Source organism: Dromaius novaehollandiae, chromosome Z (assembly GCF_036370855.1).
Source record: "Dromaius novaehollandiae isolate bDroNov1 chromosome Z, bDroNov1.hap1, whole genome shotgun sequence".
NCBI lineage: Eukaryota > Metazoa > Chordata > Aves > Casuariiformes > Dromaiidae > Dromaius > Dromaius novaehollandiae.
The window spans coordinates 48,243,095-48,261,727 of NC_088132.1; the positions used below are offsets into that span (position 1 = coordinate 48,243,095).

The 18,633-nt window shown below is 36.5% G+C and overlaps 1 long non-coding RNA gene across 8 annotated transcripts in view; it reads right to left on the minus strand.

Annotated features, from left to right (window-relative positions):
- Window positions 1–18,633, minus strand: part of LOC112980264 (uncharacterized) — a 490,489-nt gene that overhangs the window by 409,449 nt on the left and 62,407 nt on the right. For 3 of the 8 annotated variants that reach the window (XR_010386271.1, XR_010386274.1, XR_010386273.1), the window contains one exon: window positions 14,055–17,547. The exons of the other annotated variants lie outside the window; for them this stretch is intronic. This is a non-coding gene — a long non-coding RNA (uncharacterized LOC112980264). Of the gene's footprint in view, window positions 1–14,054; window positions 17,548–18,633 lie in introns of those variants that run through there. 8 annotated transcript variants of the gene reach the window in all.

The window sequence follows — 18,633 nt, forward strand, 5'->3', positions numbered from 1 at the left end:
TGATGAGTATTTCTCTTTAAAATGTGGGTTATGTCTGACTCACCCCATTTATTTCCTGCCTATCTGCTTTGTCCAGGTAGTTTGTCAGCTCCCATTTTACAAGATAACCACAGCGAGCTCCCAGTTCATGCAGCGAGCTCTCCCAGAGGTGAAGCAGCAAATGGGAATGCTGTTATAAAATCTTTATCATTAAGCACAAGACAGACAAACATTTCATACAGCTTTTCCAAATTAATTTCTGTTTAGAATTCTGAGGTTTGAGAAGGAAACGTTGTGTTAAGAAATGGAGTAATACAAAGCCTGGGAAGGCTATCCTTTAAAGTCCTATGCTACTTAATGTTTTGTTTTGTTTTGTTTTAATCTAAGTCAGATCCACCCTCCAATACCAAATAAACTACTTACAGATACCAACTTGGTTACTCAAATTACGTCAGGCTATGGGTGAGATATATGCAGACACATGATATGATTTAACTTTCTTCTGTCAATATGCAGAAGTGTTCTCACCATCTTAAAGTTATTTTATTGTGGAAATTAAAACTAACGTTCTTTTGTCTGCACTGGAAACTGCTTTAGAGAAAGACATGAATGATTTGCAGTTTGAAAACTTCAGTTTATTCCTAAGAAGCTCTTAAAAGAAACCATTTTGTCTTTAATTGTGAAAAATATTTATCTTTTGGAATGATGTTTGTCTCCAGCCCTGAAGAAACCTGATCCAGCTGTTGAGCAAACCAGACTGAAAGATTCCTGCCTATAACAGAGATTCAATACACCTTCTAAACGTCTGGTGAAGAAACACAGAGGAACGTTAGGCCAAGCCAAGAGATGTCCTACCAGAGAACCAATAAAACAGACAGATAAAACAAGTGCTGGAGAAGCAAAAAGTTACAAGACAAGGCCTTCATAAAAGTCTTACTCTCAAGGAGAAGAAAAATGTCCACCTAAATTTTATAAAAAGGGACTACCAAAAACTGCTGAAAATGTACTGTTTTGGAAGAAAGCATCTCATTCATAAAGATGCTTTGGAAATCTTACATTCTTGGTTTAAATACAATCTTGTCTATTTTAGTTTGCTGAAATAAAGCTATTTTTGTAAATGTGACAGCTGATTAAAGGTTTTTCATTTTTTACATTATGAGAAAAAGATAAGACCCATTTTATGATTTCCATCAACTGTATGTATCAATGACTTTTCAAAACTACAAAATTTTGACCCACCCACCCTTCCTCCTCCATGAGGAATGTTTCCTTCTTCTCACCATATCTAAAAACACAGGCATGAACACTAAATTTTGAATTTCGTAGAAATACAGGCATGAAAACTAAATTTTGAATTTCATAGAGTATGTTTGATAATATATACAGTTACTGAGCTGAATATTATATTATTGATGTTAGATTTTATTTATATGTAACTTAACAAAACATTGAAGAATTGTCACTTGTGTCTAAATAAAAAAAAATTGGCTCAGGAGCACAGCTTACTGTTTGAGAGCAAAATTGCACTAAAATCTGAAATGGAAAAGGAATTGAGTAAGACTATACTTTCAAACAATGCTTTTTGGCTTTCTGTATTAATAAATTTCTGTATTTCTGTATTAATTCTGAATTAATGTATTTCTGTATTAATATCTGCATATTAGTGAATATCTTCTCTCTACAGCATTATACTGTAAGTCTGTCTGACTTCATAAAATGAATAGAAAAGTCCTGACATCTACTGAAGGTTGGACAGAAAACCTTTTAAAATGTCCTTACCTCTTCTTTGGGAACTAGCTTGGAATCACTGAGTATATCGACAGACTGAGAGCACCTTACAGAGTATCTGCTATTTTCCAGTTTTGCCCTCAGTATTACCAGTTATTTCCAAATCAAAAAGCATAAAATTGCTTGTGACACTAAAAGAAACATTTAAATCTTTCTCAATATTCTTCCTTCTGTCAGAAAAGGAGTTATTTGCAGCTATGATGTGGAGAAATAAAGAAGAATGCTGTCAAGAATGTTTTTTCAGAATCTTACTGGAATTCTTATTTTCCCTACTGTTTCTCTTTCGTAATAGAGCACTGTGTCCTGTAATAGGTTGCGTGTGTGTGCGGGGGTTTCATTAGCATTTAATAACTATATGCAAGTAGCCAACCATATCTGGCAAGGAATATACAGCGAAATAACGGAGTCCTTTCTATAGCATATTTATAACCTTGCAAATGCAAGTGCAAAAAACAATACCCAAGTCACAGGTGGTCTTCATTATTCACATGTACTGCTATGTTTATTTATCATGTTTTTATTTTGAAGAAGGTACAGAATAAATCTAGTGGGTATCTCAATACAACCCTTGCAGACACATGATCATGGCCATGTTTCACCAACAGTGCTAGACTAGCTTTCAGATATGTACTGATTCATCAACAGCAACATGTCTCTGGTTTATCTAGTTGGAGGACAAAAATTTGAGGATATGCCTAATCAGTCACATTTATTTTGACATCTGAAAATAATTATCAGATTGCAAAGGAAGGAAGACAAAACTTCTCACAGGAAAAACATTCTTGCAAGAAATTACAGCAAAGCATATTTTACAGCAATCTAAGAACAATGAGTTTGAGACAATCTATAAAAATGTTTTGAGTTACAAATTTGGAAAATTAATTCCAGGATGCACTTATTCGGAAACAGTGCTTACTTTTCAGCATATCTTAAATGTCTCAGAATTTTCTTGAAGTGAAGCTTAAAACAATACAGTTGTCTGTACCAGGCCCATAGATTTTAATGGACTATTTAACTAAAAAAACTCCAAATATAGGTGCCTGAAAATCAGAATTAGTTATTGTTAGTATTCAGAAAAAAAGATTGTTTTCTCCAAAGTTAATGAAACAATATTCTAACTTTAGTCCCTCCTGAATTTCAGGTTTTCGGTCCTTCCATTTTGTGGAAATAGCTTTAAGGAACTGCTTCTGTTTTTACATTACTTATTCAAGCACCTTTGTGATTACCCTTCTAAGCAAGGGTCCAAGGAAATACGAGATTAACACACAAAGAAAGTAAATTTTTTTTGCAGACTAAGTCCTGTGGTTATGTAGCTGGTGACTACAGACTATGCAAAAAAAAAAAAATTCTCATCATATATTTACTTCAAAAACTATAGACTGGCTAGCAGTAGTTTAAGAGAACAACTAAGAACCCAAATAGAAAGCATTCGTCTCTTTGGCTGTAAATGGAACAGATCCAAGAGTCAGCATTAACTACTATCACATGACAATTTAGACTGATCTTCAAAAATTTACATTTTCAGTAACCTCTTCTCAGATTGCTACCAACTTGTTTTCTTCCATGAGAACATCAGGCAACACACACACGCACAAATACAGAAGTGTACCAACAGAAGGTACTTCAAAAATTGGATAGGTCCGTGCAAAATAAGGTTGAGAGAACAGGGAGGAACTCAACCTAATGCCGGTCAGTGAAGTAATCCATTCATGGTGTATATAAAAATACCATGTAGATGGATTGTTTGACAAGAGAAGAAAACAGTATTTTAAAGAATTATCTAGAGCTACTGAATCCAAACAGTTTGACACTATGATTTCCTTTCTTAATTTCTCAGAACTGAGAGAACTACAAGTCATTCTGATGAAGAAATCAATCCATCCAAATGACTTAATCAGTGATTTGCATTCTTTTTCGATTCTGTGGAAGCAAGGTACTTCTGATTAGCAAACATAAGCCTATTTGCAATATGCTTACTTTTCTTATTTACTATTTGCAGACCCCTTATAAGCTTTACAAGAGCCCACAGATCACTATTTTCAATTAGATAAATATTAATCTCCTAACAATTACATGGGAGAGTTCATGATACTGTTATGGTTAATATAGAGAGACATCTTTATGGCACTTTGTCTCTCTGAGCATGACTTCATTGCTAAAACTTAGACCTGACCACTCACCATAAGAGCTATTAAAGCTCAAAAAACAAGAGAACACACTGATCTTTCCATCTTTGTTTATACCTCCCTTTCTCCATCACAACATATTATGCAATTTACTGTACTTCATGGTGCTTCAATACCCTCAGTGAATGCCCTTCAATCTCAGTCTGAGTTTCATTATGAACTTTTTGATTTTTAAACTTATAGTCCAATTTTCTGAAGTCTGTGGAGTTCAAATATTGTTCACAAAATTTAGAGAGACATCTTTTTGCCTCCATCTATATAAAAGATGTAATGCTTTTAATAGGATCCTTACACAACAGTAATTGTAAGATAAGCAAAGCAACTTGACAAATACAAGCACCCTTACAGATCAAGTTTCTCAAGATGTTTCTGATTAGACTATGAGCACAATTACATGTTTTTGTATTAATTGATCCTTATAAACAGTATTATATGCATTTCTTAGTCTAGGCTCATACGCATAATTTGCTTCTTTAGCTTCAGGTAGAACTGAAAATAATGAGCAGTAAAATCCATTTGTCAGAAGGCACACTTCTATTTCCAAAAGTCATGCATAAAAATCTACTAAAAATATTTTTTCAGAATATTTGTAAAGCACAAATAAAAGGATGCCCAAGATTGTTAGGATCTCTGAATTCTATTTTAAATGAAATATTTTAACCAAATTGTTAGTACCTTTTACTATTTAAATGTTGTTCAGATCACTCAGAATCAAAATTACAGTGAATATTATTCCAGTACTGAGTCCTGTAACAAAATTCACCAGTCACAGGTTAAATTACCAAAAGGACTCTTAAAATAAATCACAGAGCTGCCATGAAATCTGACTAATCCAATGGTCTCTACTGTGACTGACTGTGTAAATAACTGATGGTCTCATTCAGTCCAGCACTCAAGCACGACATTGAAATGCCTTGGCATACCAAAAAGCTCTGATGATGTTAACTCTGAAAAAAAATTGCTAGCTATAAGTATTGATAGCTTCTGGATTATTAATGTTATCAAAATCGTAATAACATTTTGAACTGTTTTTATTTTTGTTATAAAGATCTAGATTCCATTTTTAAGAATTTCAATTTTCTATCAATTTATTCTCTAAGCACTGAAATTAACACAATGAGCTATGTAGCCTCTATGCATATCTAACAGTACCCGCACATCCACAAAAAATCTAAATAGCAATCATGCTTTGCATAAGACATTTAAGAGAAATAAAAGGTATCTCTGCAAATGACCAGTGTAAAATTGGCATTAATGATAGAGAGCCTTCTCTTTATAATTAGATATAGGGTTTTTTAAGCCAGAGCCAAAACACTCATTTGAAAATGAGGAAAGTTCATAAAAAATTGAGCAGCATAAAAAATTTATACTATACTGAAGACAATACAAAAACTGTGTCATATAGTTTGTATACACATAAGTTCTGCTCAAAAGAAAAACACAAAAGCCCAGTGACAGCTTCAGTCTGATCCTTTCCTAAAAGCCTTTCCTGATGTCCTTCAGCCTTCTAACAACCACACAGTATCTGTCTTCTCTTTCCATACAAAGAGTGGATAAGGAACATCCACCTCCTTACAAAACCGCTCATCGAACAAAGTCTGCACAGAAAAACCTATAACTCACTGACGACAATAAAAACAAAATACAATAATCAAAGACAGGAGTCAGCCCAACAAGATTCTCTCACCTGTTGCATTGCCATTAGCTTGGAAAAACAAGTAGCTTCCACCAGGGCCTCCGCAGCCCTTTCCGCCCCTTGCTGAGGGGCTCCCTGGGGAATCACCAGCAGAGCTGCAAGCACGTCTTCTGCTGTGACTTCTTGACTTGGGTTTTTCCACTGAGCCTTTAAAATATTCTCAGATTCAAATGATACAATCATCTCTTAATTAAGAAGTATTTTTAGAATGAATTATACCTCTAACAGAACACAGGTGGAAACAAATAGAGGGACTAAGTAACTTAGTAACTTGTCTTCTGTATGCTGAGAATACTGGCAAATTCAAGAATGGTTTAACATCAGGGAATAAATACTGTCCAAGTTCAATATATCAGTAAAACCTTACAGAACCTTCTGCTGTTGTCCTGTGTTAATATTAATAGATGGTTTATGAGATTATATACAATTGCAGTAGGCAAAACATACACCTATTGGATATAATTGTCACCACAGGCCTAATTCCATAGACGATACATGACAGATATATTATTTGCCCAGAGTACTGCCAAACTCAAGACTTTGCACATGCATAATAGACCTCCGGACTAAATCCATGTCTAATAACCAGAGGCGCACTTGGGCCTCTAGTTCATACTACAGTAGTTCACACTACTACTGGAATCCTTTTTATTTGTCTCTTCTCTCTATTCAAGCTGTGGGCTCTTCCTACAAAAGGCGGCCTCTATAGCTCAGCACCTGCCTCCAGGTTGTAACCGGCATGTTTGGTACCTGCACATGTTTGCACAGCACACATCGCCCCGTTTGCTGCAATATCTGTTCCCACATTTAAAGAACACCTACCTGCTGTTGCTTCTTTACTATTAAGAATCACAGCTTTCCTTTATATACTGCTTGCCACTGTAAGGGAACCACGTAACAACACTTACAAAATTAGTTCTATGCATCCTATGGAGACCAACAAATTTTGGAGAGTTTATTATAGTATCTGTAAGGATACATTGGGCTTTTTTTCTATGTTAAGACATATAGACAACGTGCATCTTGCCACCACATTGCATGGTACATATGGTAAACTACCCTTCCTTTTTCATCCTACTTCATTTATTCTGATATTGAATCTCTAAACTCACAGAAGAGCATGAAAAGTTGCATATTTTTTGAACGGGACTCACAAGTAATCTTCAGAATATTTTGCCTACAGTCCTTTTCAATAATTAAATGGTTGGTTACCTCTTTGCAAAGTGTTAATTAAAGAAGGCTCCCAAAATTGTCGGCATGTAAATGTTACACTGGGATTGTGCAAAATTGCATGCCCTCTTTTTGCAAGTGTTCACATTGCTCTGAGTTATGTAAGTGTTGCTGCTCCATGGAGAAATCTTTGGTTCAATTAAATATGGTTAAGAGATCACTTAAGGAATTTCAGAAAGCAAAGCCATAAACAAACAAATGTTTAAAAGTGGAAACCGTTATCCAAATTTAAACAAATTGCTCTTTCAGCAACAACAGCATCCTAGTACAATTGACCATAAACAATTGCAACATCTTAATACTCTAAGAGAAGAACAGAATGGTTGTTTGCACTAAATACATCTTTAGCTTGATTTACAAAAGAAAAATGGCTTACGGCATTTCTGCCCTCTCAGGAATTCTCATCAGGCACCCGCATAACAACTTTTGAGTTGTTTTCAACCAAACTTGAAGAGTGGGAAAAAAGATCTTAAAAATACCACTGACTTCATGAAAACAGGCAGTGGGTAGAGGAGAAAAATGATTTAAGTTCTCACAATAAACAATAAGGCTTCAGCATACGCTTGTGCTTTACTAGATGCCAGAGAATCCACACCAAGGAAGAGATGTTATTTATGCCTCAATCACAGAAAAAAGCATAACTGGAATTTTACTACATTAGACATGAAAGAATACAACTGAGAGAGATGTACCCACAGGAAAACAGATTTTATTATTTCTGCTGCTTGGTGAATTACTTGTTTTTAAATAACACAAGATACTATTCATATCTCAGTAATGCACAGAGTTCCAGGCAATGATCAGTTACTTCATTACTTCAATTGCCACACAGGCAGAGACCAAAACCAGTCTTTGCCCTAAGCTTACAGTCTAAACAAACCAGAGTAAAATGATTACAATGACCTTAAAAACGCTACAGAATGTATATCAAAAACTGAGGACATTAAACGGAAAATAAACATTCCCAAATAAAAATGAATTGTAAGAAGTATGAAATTTAAAATATTGACTAGTTTCTGAAGTTTTGGGGTACATCTAACATACACTTAACATACAGCCCTCAAAAACCATGTGCTTTTATAGAAAGAATCAAGTGCACCTGCCCTCATAACTACTTGCAGAGTTAAACCACAGTGTTATCGAGAACTGGCTTTTCTCTGAGCAGAACAGTCAAGCCATATAACAAGGTCCCAAAACCAGGGCTGGTCCCAAACCTGGGCAACCAGCCAGAGCACATCGCCTTGCCTAGGCACAGTCTGCTCCACAGCAGGACATAAAGACTGCGAGGTGATGCTAAAGCAGCTTTCCAGAGCAGTACTAACACAGTAATTTATATCAAGCAGTCATAAATTTTTCAAGGACCTATTTCTACAGAAAAAAGATGTTCAGTAGAATATGCTAATGGCATTCGGATTTCTGAGAAAACTCTTTTCCACCCAACAGCCTATTTAAGTATTTTTAAGCAGTAAGCGTACAGTAAGTGTACCAAATGTTGATTACACGGTGGTCTGGCATGGCAGCCTTAAAAAAAGTTCCCAGGCTTTCAGTGTGTTTTCTCAGGGATGCTCACAAACTAACGCTTACTGTCATGTATGACAAGTGCCAGGCTACAGTTTTATCCCAAGTCATTTAAAATTTCTTCTTATGCTCTTAATATGATGAATTGATTAACTTAAGTTAAACCCCAAAAGGTGCGGGGGAGGCAGAAAGAGAGCATTTCCAGATATCATAGGTGCAGGAAAAAAAGTTGGGAAGTATTTCTCAAAGACTCTGGCAGCAGAAATCAGAAAGTAAATGAAAATTAGAAAGCCACTCTTCTCTCATGCCTCAAAATGTTTAAATATTCAAGGTCCACAATGCTGCTCAGACATTCACATCAACCACAGCAGGGTTGCAGCCACTAATGCCCTCAGCCTTTCTTCCAGTTATTTTTGAGCTAGACTGAGCATGTAACCACGAACTCCCCACTCACTGTATCTCAACACCATTTTAAAACTCAGCACAACATGCTGAGTCTAGAAGCAGAAAATGGTTAGCAGCACTTAAGTAGCAACATGTTCCTTGAAGACACACAGAGTGGAGAAGAAGGGAATATAGTTCTGGAAGAGAAAGAATGGGGGAAGAGTAGCGAAGAAGGAAAGTGCTCAATGTGAAAGTTTGGGAGAAAAGGCTACTGGCTAGCCAGCAGGGATTACAATGGCCAGTTAAAAATGGAAGAGAAACTGTGGTCATCATTTTTGAAGGGGTGAGAGAAAGGAGAAAATAAAGATTAGGATCCTGTACTACATTTCACTACTAGTAAACTCACAGCATACCCACAGAAAGTTAAGAAATTCTTCTTTGCTTTTCTCAGATGTAGATAATAGCAGTGACCATGCTGTCTCAAGTAGATGACAAAACCCTGAGGATGTGGAATGGAAGCATTGCAATTCCTTTATTAAAGAGGTGGAGGAACCATCCACCAAAATGTCATTGAAAAAGCAAACATTTTGACAGCGGTGTCTCATGCCAACCTGATCAACACAAACATGGTAATATCTCTGTTATTCCTTCAATGGGGTAAACCATGCCTCTTAGAAGATTACTTGGGCTTAAGCGCTGTCAGCAATTACTTAAACTGTCTTAATATGAAGAAATAAGCAAATTCTGATGGAGTGTAGAGATGCTGAATGAATTTGGGCCTTCTTTCTGAGTAATAAACTTTGCAGTCATCAACAAAAACCAGAAAATCATTTTCAGCTTCCCTTCACTATGTCAGCACACTCGCATCATTTCTAGGTGAATGACTTTTCCAAGATTTAAGATTGATACAACCACAGAACTCTAATGCTGCTGTTCCTTATTATCAGAACAGCATCACATATATCTGTAATGCCTGCTTTCTGTGCACACTTGTTCTATTTTCCTCTAAAACCAGGGAATTAGATTTTTACTTACTTTGCCCCTTGAATATAGAGCATTAATATCCAAAGCTCTGGTGACACAAGATAAAGGACTCACCAACAGTGCTAGACTTTTCCTGAAGGACACTATGTGCGTACACAGGTATATGTGTACACATATACACACAGGCTTATGTTTGCATAAATACGTATATACGTTCTTGTTATATAAATAAAATCTTATTTCTCTGGAGAAGTGATTCTAATTTAATTTCTAGACAAATATATTTTATAAAGTCTTTATCTTTTCTGAAAAATTATACCACTTAGTAATTATTTTGGGGGAATCTATCCATCAGAGAGCTTCTATGAATCTTAGACAAGACAAACTAAGAAATATATGAGAAAGATAATATATGAGAAAAATAATATAAGATACAGAGACAGAGGAGCACTACCTTACATAGCATTTTAAAACCGAATTTTGGGGGAAAAAAAGAAAAAGAGAGAGATCATTCCCTCACCATGAAAAAAAATAGTTTAAGGAATTGAGGACTACAGAAAGAAATATATCATTTCTATTCCCACTGCACTGTTTAAGCACCACGTTGTGCAATTGTAGAGAATCAAAGCCACCTATTCCTTGAGACATGGAGCAGTTACTTGAGCAGCAAATACTGCTGAGGGAGCTGTATCCCCCCTCACACCACAGCCTGGAGCGAGCAGTCTGGAAGGGGGCAGTGAGAAGCCAGCAGCAGACGAGAACTCCTAAGGAACCGGGGAGATTGAGCAGCATTTGCTCCAACTCAGAAAGCCTCTGAGATAATTATGATGAAGCTGGGAAGCAAGACCTACCTGGGAGAACACAGTGTGCAGGGGACACTAGTGCACAATCCTCTGTATCTTTTACTGTCCTCACCTGTAGCCAGTCTTTACATAATACCACCATGATGTGCAGCAGATATTTATGATGTTTTCATAGCTCAACATAGAGACTAAAACGATGTATAATACCATCCAAATCCCACCTAAATATTCTGTATGTTAACATTATTTAAACTTAGGGTTTTGTATTTAGTGTCTGAGGTTGTCATTTCACGTGAATTAAGCAGCAATTACCTTGTCTTACAATGATTTTATTCTACAAAGCAACTGATAATTAGACCCACGGTCTATTCACCTTGTAATCATTCTCCTGTCAGCTGGTAATACTCTTGTCACAAAAACTCTATTATGTATCTGCTAAATCCCTTCCTAAACTAAATTTGGAACAGTGAAATTGGAATACATATATATATTTTTAAATGTCACGTTGAGATATCAGAAAGGGTATCATTAAGTGTCAGACCCCAAATGACTACATTGCTTGTATACCGCACTTGAAGTTTATGAAGTGCAAAGTCTTTTCTGAAATCACTCAATAAATGTGCTACAGTAAGTTAGCAACAGGAAAATAAGTCCAAAGGACTTTGCTGGCACATACAAAAAGATCAAAACTGCTAGAAATAGTTTATATTATGTAAATTAGACTAGCCTAATTTCTGAATAGACAGATCAAAATATTATATAATAATAAAATAGTCATTATCATATTTAGGATATTTGGAAAGGATTATAGCAACTAAAGCAGCTGCCAGATATATAAAAGCACGGTTAAATAAAAGCATGGATATATAAACAAATGGTTACTTACCTAGCAGTAAATGCAGTTCTTCAAGATGCACTGTTCCTAAGGATTCCACTTATGATTTTCATGAAATCGAGGCACAATTAAGTTCCTTTTGAAAAAGCAACAAGTTGGAAACAACACCCTAAAAGAGCTGGTTTCTGTAGAAACTAAGGCCATGGAGGGCAAGGCAGCCTCAACCACCTCTCAGTTTCTTTCACCAATAAAACTTGACTGTCAAGACACAGGTGAAAGGTGAGTGGCTGAATCCGAAGTGAAACATCTCAAAAAACCCAGTTACTGTAAAATTAAGATTTTTTTCTTCAAGAGAGTAGGATCTGTGTGAGACAGTCTTTTACGGGCACCAGAGCAGATAAAGAGAAATTCTACTTTGATAATAATTGAAAGACTTCTCTCGAGAAGTCTAAATCTATTAGAATTTGCTGACATTATTCAAAGAAAAGGCAAAGTCCACCTGGCTCAACCCAAATGAAATTTGATCATCGAGCAGATTCTTCTCTTCCCCATTATATTATATTTAGTAGCATGGACAATCTAAAACCTATGTAGATGCTTACAACAAGGATACTGATTGTCCTTTTAGCACTTTCACAAACACCATAGGTTTGATGAGCTTTTACTGGCAAAATCCTGTTATCATAGAAGGAAAATGTTTTAGTCATACCCAGCACGTGCTTTTCCTTGGCCTGGGAAAACTGAGATGTGAAATAAAGTAGGCAGACTAGAAAAACCTATGTCCAGTTTGGCAGGAACTTTGGATAACCATAACCTTGTCGTTGTCAAAGAGAGCATTAGAAATGCTTACCGTAAGTGACTACCTCTGCCCTAATTTTTCAACTCAAGCAATGGTCAATAGAAAGACTGGCTTTATGAGCTGATTTCATGGCCTCCTCCCATCACTGCCCATGAGCAGAATCAGTATCATATGCACAACCAACAGAAGGAGGATCTTTTTTGTTTTAATTTTGTCACTAAAAAGAAATCAAAAACAATTTACTGAGCTCATAGAGAAGGGAAGTGAGCTGAGAGATGGCTCTCATTTTTAAGCAACACAAACTGCCCCAAAACATTAGAAAGTATTACTTACAAAAGATCTGGCTGCTCATATCATTTGCAAGCCCATAACTGAACAGACATTCACTCGTGATACTGTACCTTCGAGAACCTACCTGCCTCAGGTGCAGTGTCAAAGACGGGTGTTTCAAAAGGTTAATAACCTTCACTCAGTATTTGTTTTGCATTGTTAATTCTGTGACCTGTATATAAGCCCAAATGGTTCTCACCCTCAATATACACAGCTATAACAGGCACAGAAAATTTGGGGCTTCTTCAGGTAAGTGTAAATATTAGTTACTAGTTTCTTAAGTATATACACCAAATTTAACAGATTTGTTTTACAGAAAAAGTCTGAGTAGATGGATGCCTGTTGAAAGACCTGGCCTCCAAATTTCTTTCTTTCTCAGCCTATTATTGCAGAGGTGGAACCAAGCTGCTTGCTGCTTCCAACCTTACAGAACTAGTTCCATCTGTTTGCAAGGAAGATACCACGACTTTTTTTCCTGGACAAAAAGCAAGATTCTGCTTTATAACAGAACTGTGTAAACTGTCCACAAGGCTCCTTCAGATCAGTGGGAGTGAGATATTTAACTTCCCTTCCCCACAGCTATAAGTCTTGTATGAACTTAAAACTACTTTCATTTATGATTTTGAAACTTTGACCCCAATTTTCCAGACACAAATATCTGATGAAAGTGTCACAGAGTCTTGAAAGGCTGTGATTTTGTGATAGCCCATACCAGTTTAAGCCATAGGCTGAGCTATGCTAATGTAAGTTCAAAATAATTTAAGTAACTTTGACTAATATTGAGAAAGTTCCACCTCTCAAATCCTTTCTATAAGTATTCAAGTACTCAAGCTTTCTTCCAACAAATATAATAAATTTTAATAAAGAGATTCTTACCTTACTTAAAAGAAATCTGTTTTTATACCAGTAAAAACAGAGAAAAAGTTATAGCATTGATTTGTGAAGTCATTTTGGGATTCATCATTACTGCTACTGAAATCCAAATACCTGTGGTATTTGACAGCTCATACAACAGAGATAGAAGACCTTAAGCTATACTAGGAAAATCTGAACTTATGATTTCATTTATTCCAGAAAACAACTTTGCCTGTTATTTTGATAATTCTACTTGACACATTTACATAAACAATAGCAGAGAATCAGGAAGTAAGTATACAGTTTAAATATTTAAGTATATCTCTGTAAATACAAACTAGTAAGCCTTGATCACTGTATCATTTTTCTGTCCTTCATGAAGTGTTGACTTCAGCATAACTGATGTCATTCCTCTGTGAACCATTATACTTCCACAAATACAGATGGAAAAGGCCCTTTTTTTCTGAAGAGATTAACACTACATGGTGGTCCTCCTTGCTGAGACTCTTTGCAAGCCATAGACTTTGATCACAAGGTTTTATCTGAAAAGTCCAGATACTTTAAAACACATGCAACTGAGTGATCCCTCCCACCAAATAAACCCACAAGAGCACTAATATACAATAAAAAGGAAGGCATAAATATACCACAAATATCCACAAGTAGATACATTGAATGAATTTTATTTGTCAAGCTTATACATCTGCTTTCATCTTGACAAATTTAAAATGTCTCTTAATTGGTACAAATACACACACATTCTGAATACTAAGTAAAACATTACTCAGCACTCTGTCATTTCAGCCTTCAATCCTAAGGAGAAAAAGTATACTGTTTTCCTAATATATTTTGCCATTTGCAACACTTATCTGTATATTAATGTGAGCAAACCATAAATTTTAGCCAAAGTTTTAAATTGAACATAGGTACAGAGAAGAGGTAAAAGGTAGTCCAAGTGTTTTTATCACAAGATTAATCAGGTAAACTAAGAAAAAAAAAAGTCTAGCTAAAACAAACAACTAGAAATCTTTGAAAAGTTATCAGACAAACCCATCTGACTGGATAAGTCTGTACACAAAATTCATACATACACTTCCATGTCACTACCATAGCCATCAGACCGTTAGCAATAGAGCACAGTTTGGGCATGCAGTTATTAACCGAGATCATTAAGATGCCGTCTTTTCAGCCGTATGCTTTTTTTTTTTTTTTTTTTTTTTATGTTAGGAAGGGCCAATTACAGCATGCTATTTGATACCTAAAGCAGTAGTGCTTTGGTACAAATATAAGCCACAATGAAAAAAAGAAGAGTTAAAAATTCACAGAAATTACTACGTGCAAAAAATACTCTAGTTGTGAAATTTTATTTTCTAGGCCACACTAGATATTGGTATAATGCTAACAACATGGCTAGGTTAGACAGCTTAATTATTGAAAGAACTGGACAAGGACAACCTATGATATTCAATGACACCCTCCCCCACTCCCCAACAGATTAGCTTCGAAGATCACAGCTTAATTTCTTTTTACCGACAAGCTTGCTGGAAGATGAATATTTATGCACAAAATATTAGGAGATTCCTTTGAACTTCCTCTCTGTCATGGTGGAAATCACAAGGGAGTGATAAATAATGCATCATAGCCACCCACTATCAGTGCAACTATAACCTAAGGCACTATATGCCCTTGTCTATTAGCACCATAAATAACCGATCACAGTGCTCTAGGGAAGGTGGGTGGTTGTTTTCAGTTATAAGCAGGATATGTGTTCAAAGAACAGATTACAGATAATTATGTGTGCATTTATCTGTATTAATTATTCATTAATAATTATTCATTTTTATGTCCCTTGTCAGCTCAGCTGCCAAAGCAGCACTATTTTGAAGACAGCCTCTCTGCAAGTTAGCTATCAGCCAAATAAAAGCTTACATTGCATGTTTTAAGAAACACATACATTATGCATTTGTTTTAAACCTAAATCAGAGTCTATTCTACCCTACCAGAATTTCATCTTTACCTTATAAAATGCACAAAGCTGAAACAGGGATACGCCAAAAGTTTACATACATTTCTGAGACTTAACAATAAAATGAAACATCAATGTACATGTATGCACACAGTAATAACTAGCCAACTAAAAATTCACTTATTATGGAAATATGAAAAAAAACAAGCAAAAGCTCTACTGGAATTTTTAACATTCAAACACTTCCTGCCTAGCATAAAACAGCAGAACAGCCCATCAACAGCAAAATCATTTGAGCAAAATCTTGACGCTATTTTAAAGTAACGCCACAGTTTTAGTGTCCCAGAACAACCAAGGCCAGTGCTGTCTACACCGCTACAACAGAAGATTCAACTCAAAGATCAAATCACATATGTGCATGATCAAAATGCGCCAGGAAGTCACTACAAAATACAAGATACATTTCTACTATGGACCATTTGACAAGATGATAATAACAGTCCAAAACGACTTCACTGCAGGGAACTGGGTTTCTTATCAGATATCACTGAAAAGGAACGAGAAGGAATGAAGTAGAAAGTACATTTAAAATGTGTCTGCATTTTTTCCTCTTGGAAAGGACAGGCTTTCTTGAAGCCTTCCTTACTAGAAATGAATGAAGAAAACAGAAGAATTCCTTTCTATTAATCCCCGGACAACTGCAGTCTGGAACCTCCCAAGCTCCCAGGCTGCCTGCCATTAGCAGTGACAAACACCAGCTAAAAAGTATTTCACTCATCGAGACTCATGGTAATACTGCAACAAGGTAAGGTGATTTGGCAAATCATGAACCAGCTCACTGCTCTCCCCCTGCTTGTCGAGAGAGCATGACAACATTTCACTGCAGAGCACTCCCTGTGCAAGGGTACCATGAATATGAAAAAGACTCAACTAGCCTACGTCACTGAACTCCCCCCAGATATGCTCTATGTAAATCACCTTTATCAGGAAATCACAGCTTTCACCAAATACACTTCTGGGATAAATACAAAGCAGGCACTGACATTTATACTTAGCGCTCTATCAAAATCCCAGGGAATTCTGCATAACAGCTTTCATTAAAATGAAGAAATAACCAAACCAAAAGGAGAAATGTTGACAGCACGTGTGCTAACTAGAAGCTCAGCACCACTGATTGCCATGTCTGCACAGTAATGCTTAGTGAGAAGATTCCCCGTTATCCCCAATATCACAAAGATGGTCACGCAGGAAAATCAGAAAGTCCCAACACCCTGCTCTCCTGTGATTTCATTAGTGAGGTAAGCGGTGACAATCTGTCACATAATTGTATGTTTCAACCCTTTTTTTACAATGAGGCTGAATGAATTGGGGTTTTTTGAGATTCCCTCCCCAACAAAAGTGAATTAGAGCTGTCACTCTATCAAACTATCCTTACAGTAGAAGTGTAAAAGACCCTTCAGCATCTTTAACTCTGCAGTCATTTACGTTTGTGTACATCGCACACAAAACACCACATTAGACTGAGCAGATTCACTTTGCACGGCCATCCACAAACCCGCTAGCTAATTCTTTCTCAGTTCTCACTTCTTTGCTGAAAATCAAGGCACTCCGTACTGTTGATGAAAGCTTCCCTGGGACATACTCTGGTTTTGTTTAAGCCATAATTTCTTCAGACATTTCTAGAGAAACTTATCTTCATTTCACACAGAGCAACATAAAAACACAGAAAGCACAACAAGAAAGTCTGGGCATAAAGGATAAAGGTCTTCATTTATAAACCGAAATACCCATTTTTTGAAGAAAATGAAAAAGAGATGACACTCACGATGTTTCCTTCACTACTACACAGTGGTAGAACTGATCTCAAGGACAGCTTAATAAATTTGAAATTACTTGCACTTTTTGTCTACTGTATTTAAACAGGAATTGATTTTACTTCCATTAGTAACAAAAGATGCTTAAAAATAGCTGTACTTACAAAACTGTAATTGCTTAGTGCCTTTCTGATATTTTTTATCTTAATAAGTTTATACTTGTGCAATAAGTTCTGTTTATCTACCCTTGTTGCCAGACATTTTGAGTCCTTTCACATCTGGTGTTTCTCTTAGTTCTCCTCCTCCTCCTTTTTCTTCCATTCCAGGAAGTTTCTTGTTTTTCTTGTTTGAAGTCAAAAATCTTTAAAATACACCCACCACTACAAAAAAAAAGAAAAAAGGAAAAGAAAAAAGGAAACAATTCCAGAATGAATTAAGAGTTACTTATATTTTAAACTTCTGAAAACATTTTGGGGAAGGAATGGGCTACCAATTCTTTTGTAGTCATCAATATAAAAATAAGATTTATTATTTACTGCTGTATTTCTCTCTCACTGATTCTTCTCAAAACTTCTTTGCCCATCATCACTGCAACCAATATTTATTCCTTGTTTCCCCCCAAAACATCTCCTATGCACATTTCTTCTTCTCCATATACTTTTTGTGAAAAGGTTAATCTTTACCTTGTCACATAAATTACCAGCGGCTTGTCCTCACTAACTTATTTGACGATATCATTACATTTGTAAATATAATCTTGGAGGCATAAGGCTTATCCAACCCTTGGCTCTCAGGCCTAGTCGTTATTTCTGCAGTGATGGACCACTTTGAGTGCAACGATTCACAAATGCTGCGGCAGGGTCTGTGCGTGCTTCTCGCTTCCCCTCCGCCTCACTCTCCTCTGAAGGCTGCAGCCTGGCAGAGGATCGGTGCAAGGGGCTCCCCACTGCTCCCTGCCTGAGCCTAGCTCCTCTCTGGCTACTGACGGCATTTTTAGAAACGTCGAGTACATATCCACTAACAAATGCAGTTCACTTGTGAGCCAAATTTGCCTGAAATTCTCTACTTTTAACTAATTATCCCATCTTCTCTCAGCTCTTGGAAGCAACAGTGGCCATAAACAAAAGAAGCATAGGAGAAAACAGGCAAAAGCATAGCTGGCAACTATCGATGTGAAGGGAGGCACACATCGTATCTCAGGAAGACTTGCTAGCTCTTTGGAGAACACCTCGACCTCAGTGAATCTCAACTAATATGCCAGAAAGGCTAGTATTTCCAGGGGATGATCAGTTTAATCGGGCTGCACCCATCAATGCACCCATTAATGCTGCTGTTCCAATCCACAGGGGAGAAGCACTGAGAAGGCAGATTCAGGGTGCATCCCATGTCCAACACGACCTAGAGATGTTTGCTTGGCTGCAAGACGATTTGGAGAAGATTCTCAGATCAGAAATCCTCCTGCACAA